The sequence below is a fragment of the Bos indicus genome, chromosome 12 (genome assembly GCF_029378745.1).
Source record: "Bos indicus isolate NIAB-ARS_2022 breed Sahiwal x Tharparkar chromosome 12, NIAB-ARS_B.indTharparkar_mat_pri_1.0, whole genome shotgun sequence".
In the NCBI taxonomy this organism is placed as follows: Eukaryota; Metazoa; Chordata; class Mammalia; order Artiodactyla; family Bovidae; genus Bos; species Bos indicus.
This window is the reverse complement of record NC_091771.1, coordinates 32,808,009-32,826,390: the sequence shown is the minus strand read 5'-3', so window position 1 is coordinate 32,826,390 and position 18,382 is coordinate 32,808,009. Positions and strand designations below refer to the sequence as shown.

The window sequence follows — 18,382 nt, the reverse complement described above, 5'->3', positions numbered from 1 at the left end:
CCCTTAACAATGAGTATTCAGGGTTGATTTCTTTTAAAATTGACTGGTTTGATCTCTTTGCTGTCCAGGGATTCTCAAGAGTCTTCTCCAGCACCACAGTTCAAAAGCATCAATTTTTTGGCGCTCTGCCTTCTTTACAGTCCAGCTCTCACAACTGTATGTGACTACTGGAAAGACCATAGCCTTGACTACAGGGACCTTTGTCGGCAAAGTGATGTCTTTGCTTTTTAACACACTGTCTAGGTTTGTCATAGCTTTCCTGCCAAGCAGCAATTGTCTTCTAATTTCATGGCTGCAGTCACCATCCGCAGTGATTTTAGAGCCCAAGCAGAGGAAATATGTCACTGCTTCCACCTTTCCCCCTTTTATTTGCCATGAAATGATGGGGCCAAATGCCATGATCTTAGTTTTTTTAATATTTAGTTTTAAGCCTGCTTTTTCAGTCTCCTTCACCCTCATCAAGAGGTTCTTTAGTTCCTTTCGTTTTCTGCCATTAGAGTGGTATCATCCGCATATCTGAAATTGTTGTTGTCTCTCCTTGCAAGCTTGATTCCATCTTTTAACTCATCCAGCCCTACATTTCTCATGATGTGCTCTGCACAAGTTAAAAAAAAACAGGGTGACAATAAACAGTCTATCATACTCCTTTCTGAGTCCTGAATCAGTCAGTTGTTCCATACAAGGTTTTAACTATTGCTTCTTGACCGGCATACAGGTTTCTCAGAAGGCAGGTAAGATGGTCTGATATTCCCATCTCTTTAAGAGTTTCCCACTGTTTGTTATGATCCACACATCCTTCAAGACCTGGGAGAACATAATTGGCTTTCTCTCTGTCTCTTTTTTTGTCTTCCTTTCCTCCCTTCTCCTCCCCCCTTCTTTTCTTTCCTTAAGTTTATCCCTAAGTCATCAAGTCCCACTGCCACGGGGCTTGGCTGAGTAGTTTCAGGCGTACCCTGCGTTTAATAGATACTGTGGATTCTCTCACATTTGGAAAGAGGGAGACTGGAGTTGGGGGAATAAGGGAAAACATTTGCAAAGGAAGATGAGAAGGCTCTGCAGGGAGGCCGGTAAAGGATTTGAGAAGGGCATAAGACCAACCGCGGGCACGGCTCTAATCCTCTCAGGGCGGCCAGCCCTCAACTCTGCAGCACGCAGGTAAATGCATCTCTGTCTGCAAGATCCCTCCAAGCCCGACAAGGTTCGGTTAGGGGAGGACACCCGAAGGGACTGCAGTGCGCCCATCATAAGTGGAAAGGATGCGCGGCCCCCACACTAAACTCTGCCCAAAGCGTCCTCACCTGTCCATCCCCCCGGGGGAGGGACTCTGGTCAGAGCCTCATCCCCAAGCTCGGGTCGGAGGACCAAGGCTGAGAGCCGCCTCCTCCGCAATGCCCCGCCCCTCGGCGCAGACACGCCGCGCTCCTGCCGCGCTCCCATTGGCCGAGGCGCCCGCCAATCCAAGAGCCGCGGCCGACGAGCGGGCCCTGGTTGGTGAAGCCGGCGCTGGGCCCCACCCCGCTCCGCCGGGCCCCCCACCGGGAGGGGGCGTGGCCGCGGCCGTGGCCGGGCCGGAGGCGGCGTCGCCGGCGCCTCTGCGCGCGGGGCGGTGCGGGGCGGTGCGGGAGGTGCGGGGCGGCAGCGGCGGGACCATGGAGCTGGGGGCGCGGACCGGTGAGTGCGCGCTGCGGCCGGCCAGCTCTCTGTCCCCGGCCTCGATCCCTGCCGGCTCCGGGCCGGGCGGAGGCGGGCCCCCGCAGCCCCGCGGCCAAGTGAACTTGCTGCATCGCCCGGGCGCCTGGGCGGTCGGCGGGGCCCAGTGCGGCCCGGCGCATCCTCCCCGCCGGCTTCCCGCGGTCGCTCCGCGGCCCTTGGCCCCCGTACGCGCCTCCCGGCCGCAGGGCTGGCGCCCGGGCCTCGGCCCGCGCCGCACACACGAGCGCGGGGCTGCCCGGCGCCCGGTAACCTCGCGTCCCTCCGGGCTGCGCGCGCCCTCACCGCACCTTGGCCCGGTCCCCGCGTGCCCGCCGCCCGGGGTCCGGCCCTCTCCGCTCGGCTCGGCCCTCCCCCGGTGCTGCGGGAACCCGAGGTCACGGTCCTGGCCTTGGCCTTCGGGCTGGGCTCCGGGAAGGGGTCGGCAGCCCGGGAGTGGCGCGCTGCGGGGCCGCGGGGCTGCGGGGTCGCGGGGCTGCGGGGTCGCTGGGCAGGGATGCGTCCTCCGGGGAGACTCTCCCCGCGGGGCCGGCGGGGCCCGGGGCTTCGGCACGGGGGGAAAGCCTTTGCCTCTCTCGGTGTGCCGGCTCACGGGCAATGGCGATTTCTTCTTGGTTCAGTCTCTGCAAGGGAGAGTTCCCTGGTGGAGAGCAGAGTTCTTAATTATTAAGAAACTCAGCCGTGGGCTTAAGGGATGAATGGAACATCTCATTTCTTAGCTGCTATTGGGCGGAATAGGAATTCTTTCTCATTTGGGGGTGAATTTTAAATACTCAGTCACTACTAGCAATAATTACTAAGTTTTTAAAAGCTGACACTTTAAAAGGTCTGCTTTAGCTTTTGAACCGCTTCAAATCAAGTGTCTCGTGGGGCAGGAGATACTTAAGAACTGGAATCCACATTTTTTTAAGGGGAGGAGCCAGCCATTAGAAATGTTTTGCATCTTTAAAAAAATGAGGTTTGCCAAAAGTTTAAAATGTCTGCTTCTCTATCAAAATTAGGTTCAAAGTGTTATAATTGACTTACATTTCTTTTGCCTCTAGGGCAAATTCCGTTGAAGGTTGGTTGCTTCTTTTTGTATCTGCTTCACCCAACTTTCCTTTTCTAGCCGTGAAACAATGCGGAGATTCTTGAAAGCTAGTTCTTTTTATCTGCTTGAGAGGTTAAACAAAAGGAAGCTGGCCTGGTCTTTCCCATAGGCAGTTCTCATTGTGTGTCTGGGCTCCTTTCTAAGAACAGCCGCAGTCAGACTCATTTTTCTTCATTTTTAAAGACCTTCTTAATTTATATTCATGAGAGTTGTGTCTTTTCAGACGTTTCGAGCTCACTAGGTTGGAAAGTTTGGTTGGCTTTATGTAGTTACCATCTGACCTGTAGTCTCTGTTTTCTTACCACAGTGAAAAGCTTGTTCTAGAACTATCTACTTATAAAAAATTGTTCCTGCCCTTCTGGTTGCTGACCTGAAGTTGCATTATAGCATCGTTTTCTCTGTCTGTCTCAGATTTATTGACCGAATAGTCATTGATGTTCTACACCATTTTTACAAATTCTGAACGATGCTGCTGCTGCTAAGTCGCTTCAGTCGTGTCCGACTCTGTGCAACCCCAGAGACGGCAGCCCACCAGGCTCTGCTGTCTCTGGGATTCTCCAGGCAAGAACACTGGAGTGGGTTGCCATTTCCTTCTCCAATGCATGAAAGTGAAAAGTGAAAGTGAAGTCGCTCAGTCGTGTCTCACTCTTAGTGATCCCATGGACTGCAGCCTACCAGGCTCCTCTGTCCATGGGATTTTCCAGGCAAGAGTAATGGAGTGGGTTGCTGTTGCCTTCGCCAAAATTCTGAAAATAAAGGTGGAAAAACACACTTTGCTGAGCAGTCCTGCCAGCATTAGCGCATCCCTCCTCTTCCCAGTGTGTCCTTGTAGGTGGGCTTTACCCTTCTTCCTGTGGAGATCTGCATGTGGCAAGAAACGTTTTGGTTATTGGAACATTTTGATTGAAACAGTTGCCTGTTTCAAGTGTTCAGAGTTATCTGAGCTCCTGGGCCATTGCTGATGGTCCTTCAGAGTGCCCAGAACTTTCTCTGAAGGATAGCTATTCGAGATTGTGTTTTCCAGGCATAGGTGACTGTCATTCCTTATATTTTCTTGGGAGCGCCTCCACATGGCTGGACAGACTGCAAATGCTCAACTTCTCTTTTCCATCCTTGTTTCTCAGCACATGGTTTTTCCAAATGCTCTTGGCATTTGGACCTTTGCATTCCTCTTCAGGGCTGGTTCTTTATCCCCAACTCATTTTAGGTAGGTAATACTGGAATATCCTAGACCAGCACTGCATAAATAATGCATATTGTATAATAAATTTAACATCACTCTAGAGATCAGTGGAGTAGAAAGCCTGCAGTCTCCTCTCCTCCTCTTACTGGCGCCCTAGTCCTGTCCTGTTTCTCCATGGTCAGGTGTGTCCTTGGAGAACGGGCAGTGGGGCAAGGCTGGAGGGAGGGGAGGTTGAGGAGTAGGACAGGGTTGTGTGTGTGTCAGGAGAGGGAGGGGACAGGGCCATGCAGGGTGTTGGTTGGTGGATGGCTCTGCTGTCCCTAGATACCAGATCAGGAAGTAGCAACCATTCCCTTGGGGAAGATGCTGACCTTGTCAAGTTCAAGGTGCCTGCAGGGCGCATCGGTCAGTGGCTGCACTGGGATCCTGATATTGAGAGGTGTCTGGACTAGGAGACACGCACTTGAGAGTTCTCAGCACTGGCTCCCAAACTACTTGCCACAGTGAACTCGCAGGGAGACTGTGGGGATTAAATTGTTGAAGGACCCTCAGCGGTGCAAACATCTGTCCGCCCTTAGCACCCAAGGACTGCTTCCACCAGAGTTTCTACCAAATTCCTTCTGATGATGTTGTCTTTGCAAAGCTGGGACTTCCCTGCTTGCTAGGAAAGGGGTTGGGGGAGAGGTATCCAATCCGACTGCAGGTGTGAGAAATTGTGAGCTGTTCCACACAGGCATGTGGGCTGTTCATGGTTTATTTAACAGTGAAGTAAAATACCCGTTTTCTCTCAATAGAAGTGCACTGTTTTCAAATGGAAGTGCTAGTAGATACTTGTTACTTGCATGTAGCTAAGGGTTTCATTATTCGCTGGGTATTTTCTGGTTGCAGTCAAGAGGGTGCAGTGAGCAGAGAAAGTTCTGGAACCTCTGCCTTTGTTAACAGCGGAGGCTGTGGAGTAGATTGGGTTATTCAGGAAGCATGTGTAGAGTGAGAAGAGAAGTGAGGAGAATGGACTCTGCGGGGTCCTCGTATTTAAAAGGCAGGCTGCCACGTCGAGACTGAAAGAATGGGAGTTGGGGACATGGGTGGTGTCTGGGAAACCATGATCCAGTGAAACATCGTTCAAGGGGGATGATAGCAGCCAGGTCATTATCACAGAGGTGATGGCAGTGGTGACACAGTGACGGGAATAGGAGCGAGGCAGCCGGTTTGTGAGGGGCTTCCTTGTAAGCGGGGGCCAGAAATGTGGTGCTGAAGGGTGATGGAGGAGGGTAGGCGAAGCGGGGCATTTTCTTCTTTTTTACTGGAGGGGTTTGAGCATATTAAAGGACCAAGGGGCAGAGGGTGCTAGACAGACATGCCGTTGGAAGATGGTTTCGAGGTTTCTGTTGGATTTAGCCCTAGGATGTAATTACTGATTTTGGCAGGAGGCATCTCAAGGGAGCCTTACTGCTGTGGATTGAGGGGTGATGGAGCTAAGGGGGTGAAGCCAGTCAGGGAAGGCTAGATTTTGAAGATGAGAGAAGGGCCTTCGCTTAGAGAGGAACCTTAGTCCAGAATGAGTTTTGTGTTTTGTGATAAGCACAAAACGGGGACCGGCACTCAGTGAGAGGATTGTTATGAGATGAACTAAAATGGAGCTGTTGCAGTAGGTAGTCAAATCTTTGGATTGGGACTCCCGTGCTGGTCCAGTGGCTAAGACTCCGTGCTCCCAGTGCAGGGCCTCAGGTTCAATCCCTGGTCAAGGAACTAGAACTCACATGCCGCAATTAAAGACTCCGCCTGCCACAACAGAGATCAAAGACCCTACATGCTGCAACTAAGACCCGACGCAGCCAAAATAAATGAATAAAAATAAACATAAAAAAAAAACAACTTTGAATTGCACTGGAGCACAAGTTTTAAGGTCCAATACTGTCAGAAGTTTCTCTTGCTAAAAGCAGTCTTCTTAAGATGCTGTTTTCCTCTTAAGGCACGCTTTTCCTGCAGCAGGTGGTTCTTCTAAGGGTGGGTATTTGTGTGCACAGCCTTGTCATTTTCCTGGGTCCTGGTGTCCTTGGAGGGTCACATTATCTGTGACGTCCACTCTCTGGCTGCCCCTACCTGGCGGTGCTTTCTTGGCCACTGACCTCAAGGCCAGTCTTGTTTTTTTCCGATCAGAGCCCCTCCCCCTTAACTTAATAGATGTCCTTCAATTAGAATATTCTCCATACTCAGATTTCACTCTGGATCTTTGGAATCACCCTGATCTGTTTTTCCCCTGGACCATGCCTCCTGTCTCTGAGGTTAGCTCTTCACCTCTGTTGACTTTTTATTTTTAAAAAAATTTTAAATATCCCAAACACCCCAGGGTATTTTCTCACTTTTTCAAGTCTGCTAGAGTCTCTGATGGAGAAGGCAATGGCACCCCACTCCAGTACTCTTGCCTGGAAAATCCCATGGACGGAGGAGCCTGATAGGCTGCAATCCATGGGGTCGCTAGGAATCGGACACGACTGAGCGACATCACTTTCACTTTCATGCATTGGAGAAGGAAATGGAACCCACTCCAGTGTTCTTGCCTGGAGAATCCCAGGGACAGGGGAGCCTGGTGGGCTGCCGTCTCTGGGGTCGCACAGAGTCGGACACGACTGAAGTGACTTAGCAGCAGCAGCAGCAGTAGCAGCAGAGCCTCTGAGCCTTGACTCTGAGCTCAGCATCTGGGATCATTTCTCAAGACTTTACAAATGAGATTTTTTTCCCTCTTATGCCTGTTGTTGGGGTGCCCTTCGACCTTTCGGAACAACGGTCTTGAAATTGATGTAGAGATGTTTTCAGTTGTATTTACATATTCTTGAACTTTTTCAATGTTTTATTTATTTTAATTTCTTTCTTTTAGTTTTTGCTTTCTGGTTCTATTCAGAAGGTCCCCTCGTGTTTGGATGCCTACCATGTATCATGATAGTTACTGGTGGTGACAGGATTGATACAGCCAAACTCCTGTCCTCTAAAGCCAGAGAGGTGAGGCAGAGGGTTAATTGTCTCATTCATCATCTATAAACTCCTGATGGGCAGGAACCGGACAGGTGGTGCCTGTCTTGGTAGATGTGTCTGGCTTTGTCAGATGACCTCAGGTAAAGACCACGATAGCGCATAGCCTTAGCTCAAAGGGGTAACACTCATTGTCTTCCACCAGCCAACTTGACCTTTGATCTCTGAGTACTTCTGACAGTGTTGGACCTTAAAAGTTGTGTTCCAGTACAATCCAAAGTTTTTTATTTTTTTTAATATTTATTTGTATTATTTTGGCTGTCCCGGGTCTTCGTTGCAGCATGTAGGGTCTTTGATATTTGTTTCGGCAGGTGGAGTCTTTAGTTGTGGCATGTGGGACCTAGTTCCCTGACCAGGGCTTGAACCTCGGCCCGCTGCATTGGGAGCACGGAGTCCTTGCCACTGGACCACCACGGGAGTCCCAATCCAAAGACTTTATTATCTACGGCAACAGTTGCATTTTAGTTCATCTCCTACCATCCTCTCCCTGAGTGCCGGTCCCCGTTTTGTGCTTGTCAACAGTTCAGTGAAATTCTGTTGGCAGTGTAAAGGTATGGATGTGACTGACTGTGAACCAGAGCCCATGTGGCCATATTTTATCCACTAAATGAATGAAATAGTGTATGCCTTGCACATAGAAGAGCCTCAAAAAATATATTTTCATTGACTGAATGTCATCAGTTTTGATTCATGACTTAAGCAGAACACTACCCCTACTGTGTAATTTTAAAAACTTGATTGGAGTCATTTTGTCCTGCTAGCATCACACTTATTTTCTTTCAGCGTCTCAAAATAGTATATGACACCTTGTTTTTTGGTTTTCACCTGTTCCTTTATGTAGTGCTGGGTTAGGGAATTACCTGGGCAGATTTCCACTTTGGCCTGACATTGTAACTCTTTCCTCAGGCTAGAATGAATGCTTCTGGAGAGGCTCAGGGATTTAAATTACTCCTTGTGGTGCCTGGAAGGAATAGTACCTAAACAGCCAAGCGTCCAGTCCAAAGTGGGGTGGCATTAACCAGAAAGTTGCAGGGAGAGAGACAAAGCAGCGTGTGCTCCTATTGGTCTCATCCTGTGAGTGGCTGTCCGTAGCCTGGAAAAGGGAGCCACAGAGTCACCTTCCATTTCTGCAAAGTAGTATCTTTTTTTTTTTAATTTTAAATTTTATTTTATTTTTAAACTTTACATAATTGTATTAGTTTTGTCAAATATCAAAATGAATCCGCCACAGGTATACATGTGTTCCCCATCCTGAACCCTCCTCCCTACCCATACCATCCCTCTGGGTCGTCCAGTGCACTAGCCCCAAGCATCCAGTATCGTGCATCGAACCTGGACTGGCAACTTGTTTCATACATGATATTTTACATGTTTCAATGCCATTCTCCCAAATCTTCCCACCCTCTCCCTCTCCCACAGAGTCCATAAGACTGTTCTATACATCAGTGTCTCTTTTGCTGTCTCGTACACAGGGTTATTGTTACCATCTTTCTAAATTCCATATATATGCGTTAGTATACTGTATTGGTGTTTTTCTTTCTGGCTTACTTCACTCTGTATAATAGGCTCCAGTTTCATCCACCTCATTAGAACTGATTCAAATATATTCTTAATTTTGGTACCATGATTGTAATTTTCTAATACAAGACATTCATCTATTTCAACAGTAGAAAACTAATTTATTTTATAACCGACCCTGTAGATTTAGAACATAGCTTCGTTCTTGGTTTTCCATAGGATTTGTCTCTCATTTTTGTACACCCTTTAGAGTTAACGACCTTGATTATTGATTTAAAAAACGGCAATACACAGAATCCCCCAAACTCCCCAGTCACCTGTCTTCGGATTTCAGTTACACACGGCAAACAGTTTTGTTTCCAAAGCCTTGACTGAAGTGGAAATTGTTCTTTGAGATATCCCAGGGAGGAAGATTATTAAAACATTACTTCTTTATACAAATTGGCATTGTAATTTTGAATGGTTACAGGCTTGTCAACCTTAGTGAAGTCCCTACCTGAGCCTAATTAAAAATGCATATCTTCTGCACTGTTTGTCCATTGCAATCACATAGATTAGTTAAAAACTTCTTCCATCTCCAGGATGTCCAGGAACATCCTGGACATTCTACTTCTCCAAAAAAAAAAAAAATTATGGACATGACAAAACCTTAGGGCATCATTTGAAAGAATTGTATTAGCGATTAGGCATTAAAGGGTTTAGAAGATAATTTCTTTTAAGCCACATCTGTGGCTACTATTTCCTGCTACACAGTTTGGAAGTTTGTGGCTTTATTTCTTCAGCTATTTGGTTGCTAATGATTGTCAAATTTCATTTGAAACAAATGATATTGCCCTGTATTTTAATATTTACTCAGCATTTTTTTTTCTTCTTTTTTGGACACCAAAATAACTTAGATCCACTGTGTATAAGTGAAAGTTCCAAGTACAGTTTTGTTTAAATGGAATATGTACTCTCTCCAAATATTTATTGGGATACTTGATGATTTTATTGGACAGAAACAGTGGGGGCTTATCTCTCTTGTTCCCCCATTACATAAGGGCTTGAATTAACTTATAGGAGATACTCATAATAATAAAGCTGTCATAAATAATGAGAATCAAAACTCCATGAGGACTGGGAATTAAAACAACAATACCTGTACTGTCAGCGGCACTTGAGCCTCCCAGGTCGTTGTTTTAGATGCGAGGGACTTATTTGAATAATGCAAGGTGTCAGTGACAACACGAGAAGCACCTTGGCTTGAGGTGCTGTGTGTTGGAAGCGCTGTTGGAATTCAGTTTATTCCTCTACTTAACAAGTAATTTGAAGGCCGTTGTGTTCTGCCTTCTCTATTAATGCTGGAAGGCATGGTCATAGGTGGATTTTTCACTTTTCTTGTGGATGGTTTGGAGGGAGAATGGGGAGATTTGGAATTAGGTAGACAAAAATCCTCTGAGCCTGGAAGTCCTGCCAGGCCAGCATAATTTTAATATCTAATATTGTCAAGGATATTACAAGGAAAAAAATAAAAGGGCAGTCTCATTCATGAACATGCTTGCTAAATCCTAAAAATTAATAGATCTGTTAATATAAAAGTATAATATATTATGTGCTATTTATGTTTATTCTAGAATGCAGTGTTGGTTTAGCATTCAAAATCCAGTGTATATCACCATGTTAATGAAGGAAGAAAAGCTAGACAATCACCATTAGATGCAGGAAACACTAAATTTAATATCTATTTGTGATGAAAAACTTTCAAGCAAACTAGGAAGAGTATCTGTAAGAAAATGTGCAGCAGATGTCATATTGGTGGCGAAATAATAAAAAGTGACCTTCTGAAATTGGAAATGAGATATGGATGCTTGTTATTATCACATTTATTCAGCATTATGTTGTGGGTTCTTGCCAGTGAAGTAAGATAAGAAAAAGAAATAAAAGATACAAGAGTTGAAAGAGGAGAAAATTTAGTACATGCAGACAAAACTATTTTGTATGTATAAACATCCAAAAAATTACGTGTAAGTTATTAGACTTAAGATGTGTGTTTAGCCCGCTTGCTAGATTCTCTGTAGCCATAAACAATTAGAAAATGAAGTTAATAAAGGTCCTATTTATAACAACAGTAAGTATCTGAATATACAGGAGTAGAACTTGCAAGTAATTTGCAATAACTTTACATAGAAAACTATAAATTATTTAGAAAATTCAAGGAACAGGTAAGTAAAGAAGGAATATACCATGTTCATGGAATGAAAGACTAATATTACAGAGATGTCCATTCTCCCTAAATTGATATAGATTCCTTTCAACTCTAGTCCATAGCCTGAAAAAATTTGGGGGTGTGGAAATTGGCTATGTTTATGTGTTTCTAGGATTTATATGAATGTAGAGAGCAAAGAATTTCAAGACACCCTTGAAGAAGAACAGATGGCAGGACTTATCAGATATCAAGAGTTGATAAAGTCATATGTTCTAGACAGTGCAATATTGGCACAAGTGTAGGCAAACAAATTAATGAAACTGTATAGAAAGCCCTGAAACAGAAGCAAAAATGTGTAGACATTTGATTGTATTACATACAGAAAGTTTGGAAAGTGTGGTCTTTTTGAGAATTGATGTGTGATCCAAAAGAAAAATGGGTAAGAGATTTGAATAAGTATTTTACAAATGTACAGGTATTGCCATACAGATGGCCAGTGAACACATGAAAAGAAGCTTAAATTCATTAGGAATCAGGACGCACAGATAGAAGTAATCCTGAGAAGCCACTGTAGAGTCATCAGATTGGCTAAAGTGGAAAAGGCCAGACAGAGGCATTTAGCGTGCAGAGCAGTGGGGCAGTGGGCACTCGTATCCCTGACGCATGGGTGTGCAAACTGTCACAAACATGGAGAATTGTCAGGCGTTATTTACTAAAGCTGACTATCCACGTACCACGTGAGCCAGAGTCTCTGTTCTATGTGTACATAGATCCAGCAGAAATGCACGACCCTACCAGGATGCAGGTACGGTGGTGTTCGCAACAGCATTGCTGTAATAGCCCTTTGGAAACAGCCTAGATGTTCATCAGCAGTAGAGTGACTGAGTAAATTGTGGTGAATTCATGTATTATTCAGAGATAGAAATGGAAAACTTTATGTTCCATGCAATAACAATGATAATCTCATACATTTAATGTTGGGCAGAAGATGCTAAACAACAGAATTCATAACTGCAAAATTTCACTTAAATAAAATTAAAAAGAGGTGTTAGTGAGGGAAGTGATTTCCTTTGGGAATGAGAAAGGATGAACACCTGAGCGGGCATGAGGGGCACATCTGAGGGTGCTGGCAGTGCCCTGCTTCATGATCTCTGTGAATTACCTGGGTTTGTCCACTTCATGGTAATTCTCTAAAAGTTGTTAGGGGGCTGTGAACCTTTTTGTAGATGTGAAATATTTCCAAGAAAAAAAGTTTTAAACATTTAAGTAGAAAAAGAAAAGGAAGAGGCCATTTGAGTCTGTTTTAAATGTTTTTAATGTAATTACAAAGAAAAACCTTTGTTTTCACCTGTTGTTGTTGTGTTGTTCAGTCACTCAGTTGTGTCCGACTCTTTGCAACCCCATGGACTGCAGCACACCAGGCCTCCCTGTCCGTCACCATCTCCTGAAGTTTGCCCAAGTTCATGTTCATTGCATGGGTGATGCCTTCCAGCCATCTCATCCTCTGACACCCTCTTCTCCTTCTGCCCTCAATCTTTCCCAGCATCAGGGACTTTTCCAATGAGTCGTCTGTTCGCCTCAGATGACCAAAATACTGAAACTTCAGCTTCAGCGTTAGTCCTTTCAGTGAATATTCAGGGTTGATCTCCCTTAAGATTAACAGGTTTGATCTTGCAGTCCCAGGGACTTTCAGGAATCTTCTCCAGCACCACAGTTCAAAGGCATCAGTTCTTTGGCGTTCTGCCTTCTATACGGTCCAACTCTCACAACCACTGGGAAGACCACAGCCTTGACTATATGGACCTTTGTTGGCAGAGTAATGTCTCTGCTTTTCAACACGCTGTCTAGGTTTGTCATTGCTTTCCTGCCAGGAAGCAGTCGTCTTCTGGTTTCATGGCACCACAGTTGCTTTGTGCTGGTTTGTGTCCTGTGACCTTGTAGAACCTGTCTTTCGGTTTTAGCATGTCACTTTGGATTCCCTAGGACTTTCTACATATGGGATCATGACATGCTCTAGTCATGAAATTGACTGACAGTTTTCTTCTTCCCATCTGGATGATCTCCTCTTTTTTCTTTTTTGCCTTTCTGTACCTGGTGGAACTTGCATTCCAATATTGAATAGAAGTGGTAAGAGTGGGCATTTTTGCCTTTTTCCTGATTTTAAGGGGAAAGCATTGTCATTCAGTAAGATGTTAGTTGTTTTCATAGATCCCCTTTATCAGGTTGAAGACATTTTTTCAGTTCTTAGTTTGGAAGCTTTTAATCACAAATAGGTATTAGATTTTGTGAAAGACTTTTTCTATGTCTTTTGAGACAGTCATATAGTTTTGTCCTTTATTAATATGACATGCTGTGCTAATTGATTTTGCGGGGTTAAGCTAACTTTACATTCCTGGGATAAATCCAATTTGTTCATGATATGTAACTGTATGTTTCTAATTTGATTTGTTAATATTTTGTTGAGGGTTTTTGCATCTAATCACAAGGGATATTGATGTATAGTTTCCTTGTGGTATTTTGTCAGGCTTTGGTGTCAGTTTTCAAGTAAAACTGGTTCATAGAATGAGTTAGGAAGTGTTTCCTCTTGTAGCAGAATTTGTGAAAGATTGATATTTCTTTTTAGATATTCACCTGTGAAGTCATTTGGACCTGAGCTTTTCTCTGTGGGAAGATTTTTAATTACTAATTCAGTCTCTTAACTTGCTGTCCATTTATTCAGGTTTTCTCTAAGTCAGTTTTGTTAATTTATATGTTTCTAGGAATTTCCCTTTTCATCTTAAATTGTCTAGCGGTGTAACCTTCTTCAGAGTATTCCCTTGTAATCCTTAGTAGTGATCAATGTCTGTTCTTTCATTCCTGACTCTACCGATTTGTGATTCCTCTCCTTGTTTCATGGTCAGTCTAAGGTGTGTCAGTTTTGTTAATCTTCTACCAGCTAGGTAGAACTTAACTTACTGTTGAAAAACGATCTATAAATGTGTTTTAGACTATAGAATTTTAGAATGACAGTTGTCTGGAACTGTCTTTTTACTGTGAAACTGTTGTATAGCAAGAAGAGAGAAACTAGATTAAAACACAAAAGTAAATAAAATACCCAAGCTAGAGAAGGGGGAAGATGGTGATGATCCATTATAAGCAAATTATTTAACTATAATTTTTTGCTTCCTTTTTATTGAATAACTTTTGATATAATCAAATAAAATTCAAGTATTTTAATGTTTCATGGATTCCAGACAAACATTAAATCGAAGTACAAAAGATAGGAAATAGGTTGAAAATAATAGTTCTTTATGAGGGAACATTTGTATTTTGGTTTGTTTTCCAGATATAACAAAATCTCATATATATTATCACCTTGCCTATTTTACCATTTTTCTTTTGTCTCTGAACTTTTGGGGGGGGGGATGAAAAAAAAAAAAAGAAAAAGGTGACTCTCTCTGCATCCTCATCACCCTGCATCCATCCCTCACTATGATCTTTAGAGATGGTATGTACCCTTGTGAGGGGCTTCGCCAGTGGCTCAGTGGTAAAGAATCTGCCTGCAATGCAGGAGACTTGGGTTCAGTCCCTGGATGGGGAAAATCCCCTGGAGGAGGGCATAGCAACCCACTCCAGTATTCTTGCCTGGAAAATCCCATGGACAGAGGAGCCTGGCGGGCTGCAGTCCATGGGGTCGTACAGAGTTGGGCGCAACTGAGCACATATTCTTGTGATGACCCTTTCCAGCAGGAGACGCCGTTCCTAACAGTTAGCATGCCCACTGATTATGCATGGTCATCAGAAGCAAATGAATGAGCCCAGAGAAAAATGAAACTGAAACTTGCCTGAAAAACACATGGTTTCTGGATTGACTGCCTTTCGGAAGCTTAGCTGTTGAAAATTAGAGATGCATGTATTGCCAGTCACTTCTTATCTGTATTTTTGGGTTTCCAGTATGAAAGGCACTTGAAAATAACCTCTTCAGTTTATCCTTTTAGAGCAGTTATTAGGATAGGTTCTTGTTAATATGAATGTGTCCAAAAGTTGGCTTTCATGTTTTTTTCCCCCCTCAGAAGTGCTATAGCATAATGTATTTTAAAAATATGTGCAGTTTCTGTTTCTATCAGGAACATCTCAAAGAACCTCAGTGAATGGAATCCCTTTCAATGGGCTTTGTATAAAAGCAGCCAAGCATTAGATTCATATGCTTTTGTAGGTTTAGTTAGCTTTGAAATATTATTTCTGAAGTGTTGGATTTCGGCACCTTGTCGTCTTTTTTCTGCCCCGTAATTCTAGTGTCAGCCTCAAATTATTTCTGGTAATTTCAGATTTTTTTTTTTTTTAAGATTCTGTTTGTTTTACAAGCATTGGTTTGTTGGTGAAATGAGAAACCCTTCCTTATCTAGATGGATGGAATATGATTTATTTTCCTGAATTGAGTGAAATTTGATTTATCTCAAGTACTAAAATATATAAGATTCAGCAAGTTTCATTTAAATTTAAGTTTCCAGAAGTTCTGAAGTGCTGGGGATATGAACAGTAGTGAGTTAAGCCACATTTTAGGAAAGTTGAATACATGTAAACCCAGAGAGGTTTGAGTTGACCAAAACTTTTTGATCTAATGTCCTTCCTTCTCCCCCATGCAGAAACAGTAAATGCTACATCCTAAGGCTAGTTTGTAGCCCAGTCGGTAAAGAATCTGCCTGCAATGCAGGAGACCTGGGTTCGATTCCTGGGTCGGGAAGATCCCCTGGAGAAGGAAATGGCAATCCACTCCAGTATTCTTGCCTGGAAAATCCCATGGACAGAGGAACCTGGCGTGCTGCAGTCCATGGGGTTGCAAGGGTCGGACACGACTTAGCGACTAAACCACCACCACCACCAAGGCTGTTTTAACCCTCTCGCTGTTGTTGTTGTGTTGTTCAGCTGCTAAGTTGTGTCCGACACTGCGACCCCATGGACAGCAGCATGTGAAGCTCCTCTGTCCATGGGATTCTCCAGGCAAGAATTCTGGAGTGGGTTGCCATGCCCTTCCTTAGGGGATCTTCTTGACCCAAGGATACAACCCGTATCTCTTGCATTGCAGGCAGATTCTTTATAGTCTGAGCCACCAGGGAAGCCCATTCTATTAAAAAGTATTTGTATTTGCTTTTTAAATTGTGAATTTGGTATTTCCTGCTTTTGTTGTTTCTTTGAGCAGTTTTTTGGGGAAATGGCCCAGAACACACTGTCCTGTGGCTTTGGGCCGCCTCTCCATTCCTCGTCTGTATCACATCAGTAGGATGTCCCTTCTTAGAGCCATGAACGTCTATCGGAGTCTCTCTTGCTTTCTTCAAGTTTGCCTTTGTGGTTGGGCGGCTGCGTCAGGACCATTTCAGTTTCCGCAGGTAGTTAACAGGCATCAGGAGGATGGCTGTCCCCTCAGTGGCTGGCAAAGGTTGGGTGTGCAGAAGCCACGGCTCACCAGAAAGAGATCTCAGAAAGGTCCTGAGAACTCAGTTCAGTGCAGTTCATTTTGGGCTCAGCACAGTGAATCTCTGACCTCCTGGTCCATGTGCTCAGTCATGTCTGACTCTTTGCAATCCCGTGGACTGTAGCCCACCAGGCTTCTCTGTTCATGGGATTCTCCAGGCAAGAATACTGGAGTGGGTTGCCATTCCCTTCCCCAGGGGATCTTCCCCACACAGGGATTGAACCTTGTCTCCTGCACTGGCAGGCAGATTCTTTACTGATGAACCACCAGGGAAGCCCCTGACCTCCTGTAAGATAATGCATTTTTGCCTCCTGTTTCCTTACATCTCTGACTTTTAAATGATACCTCTGGTGCTCTCCTATCATTCCCCTCCCTTCCAGAAAAGCAAAGCAAAGACACCCTTGGTTTTGCAGGATTATGGAGGTCCAGTGAGCATGATAACAAAGGCACTTTATCATGGCTGAATGACAGGGGACCCATACATTAACAGACTGGGAGTTCAGTTCAGTTCAGTCACTCAGTCGTGTCCGACTCTCTGCGACCTCATGAACCGCAGCACGCCAGGCCTCCCTGTCCATCACCAACTCCCGGAGTCCACCCAAACCCATGTCCATTGAGTCAGTGATGCCATCCAACCATCTTATCCTCTGTCGTCCCCTTCTCCTCTTGCCCTCAATCTTTCCCAGCATCAGGGTCTTTTCAAATGAGTCAGCTCTTCGCATCAGGTGGCCAAAGTATTGGAGTTTCAGCTTCAACATCAGTCCTTTCAATGAACACCCAGGACTGATCTCCTTTAGGATGGACTGGTTGGACCTCCTTGCAGTCCAAGGAACTCTCAAGAGTCTTCTCCAACACCACAGTTCAAAAGCATCAATTCTTTGGCGCTCAGCCTTCTTCACAGTCCAACTCTCACATCCATACATGACCACTGGAAAAACCATAGCCTTGACTAGACGGACCTTTGTTGGCCAAGTAATGTCTCTGCTTTTGAATATGCTGTCTAGGTTGGTCATAACTTTCCTTCCAAGGAGTAAGTGTCTTTTAATTTCATTGCTGCAATCACCATCTGCAGTGATTTTGGAGCCCAGAAAAATAAAGTCAGCCACTGTTTCCACTGTTTCCCCATCTATTTGCCATGGGAAGCCTTCTCTTAGTCCTTTTTCTTGAGGGCTGGATGGTTTCTGCTGGAATACAAATGAAACACTCAGGATTTTAAAGATATTTACTATGAAAATCCCTGACTGTGGCAAATGAAGTTGTCTTATAATTCACAAGAAATATTTGCTAAGAGTGCTTCTCTGGAGCACTTATTTTTGGAGTGGAAGTGTGACTTTAATTTCCAGTACTAGGAAGTGAACATAATTTTTATGAAACTAGTCATGGGGTCTGAAATTAAGACTATATGGCCTCTGTTAACCTAATCTACATTTAATATATTCACTGCAGTATATTGAGAGTCCTGGTTGTTAACCAAAGAATTATTTATTGCAGAAATTATTAAGGACGGCTTAATGGAATTGACTTATAATTTCATTCATCTCTTCATAACTACCAGATTAAAGGATGCTTTGTCTTGAGTTCAGTCATTTCCTCAAATTAAAATAAGGAACTTATAAAATCTTTTTCAGCTTTATGGGGAGTGTTCATGGGCAGCGAAGAAGCACATGAAATAGTCATTCAGGAATCTTTTTAGACTCTGATTGCTGAAGGGACACATAGGAGAAGAGGTTTGGGAATCTCTTGCAAAGTCAGAATTGCCCTGCAGATGACCTTACAGAAAGTCAGAACTGTTTCAAAGACTTTGTAAACGAAAAAGATGAAAAGAGTTTCTCCTTTGATAGTTCCAACCGCTGGTGCCTGGTGCGTTTGGCCAAGGACACGAAGGAGAAATGTCTCGAAGGAGAAATGTCTCCCATTCTCTGGGGAGTGATGGTGGGGTGGGGGGAAGCAAATTCCCTCTGAATCAGAGCTTCCATCATGAAATACATTAATATCCTCCAAAGTGATAGCATGGGAAGCACAAAAGGAAAAAAACTTGGCAAAAATCGACAGAAGCGAGCAAATACGTAATTGTAGCAAATGCTATTTTCATGTCAAAGAGAATGAATGGATGAAAACTTGGAGGAAAACAGGATATGGATAAAGGGGAAAGAATTCACAAGAAGTAAAAATTCCATGGTTTCAGGACCTATGTGATACTGAATAACGGTTGAG

At 44.2% G+C, this 18,382-nt stretch overlaps 1 protein-coding gene across 2 annotated transcripts in view; it reads left to right on the top strand.

Annotated features, from left to right (window-relative positions):
- Nucleotides 1-1,576: 1,576 nt before the first annotated feature.
- WASF3 (WASP family member 3) overlaps nucleotides 1,577-18,382 on the top strand; it is a 76,835-nt gene continuing 60,029 nt past the window's right edge. For both annotated transcript variants that reach the window (XM_019971483.2, XM_070800255.1), the window contains exon 1: nucleotides 1,577-1,671. The gene's annotated coding sequence lies outside the window, so the exon portion shown is untranslated. The remainder of the gene's footprint in view (nucleotides 1,672-18,382) is intronic.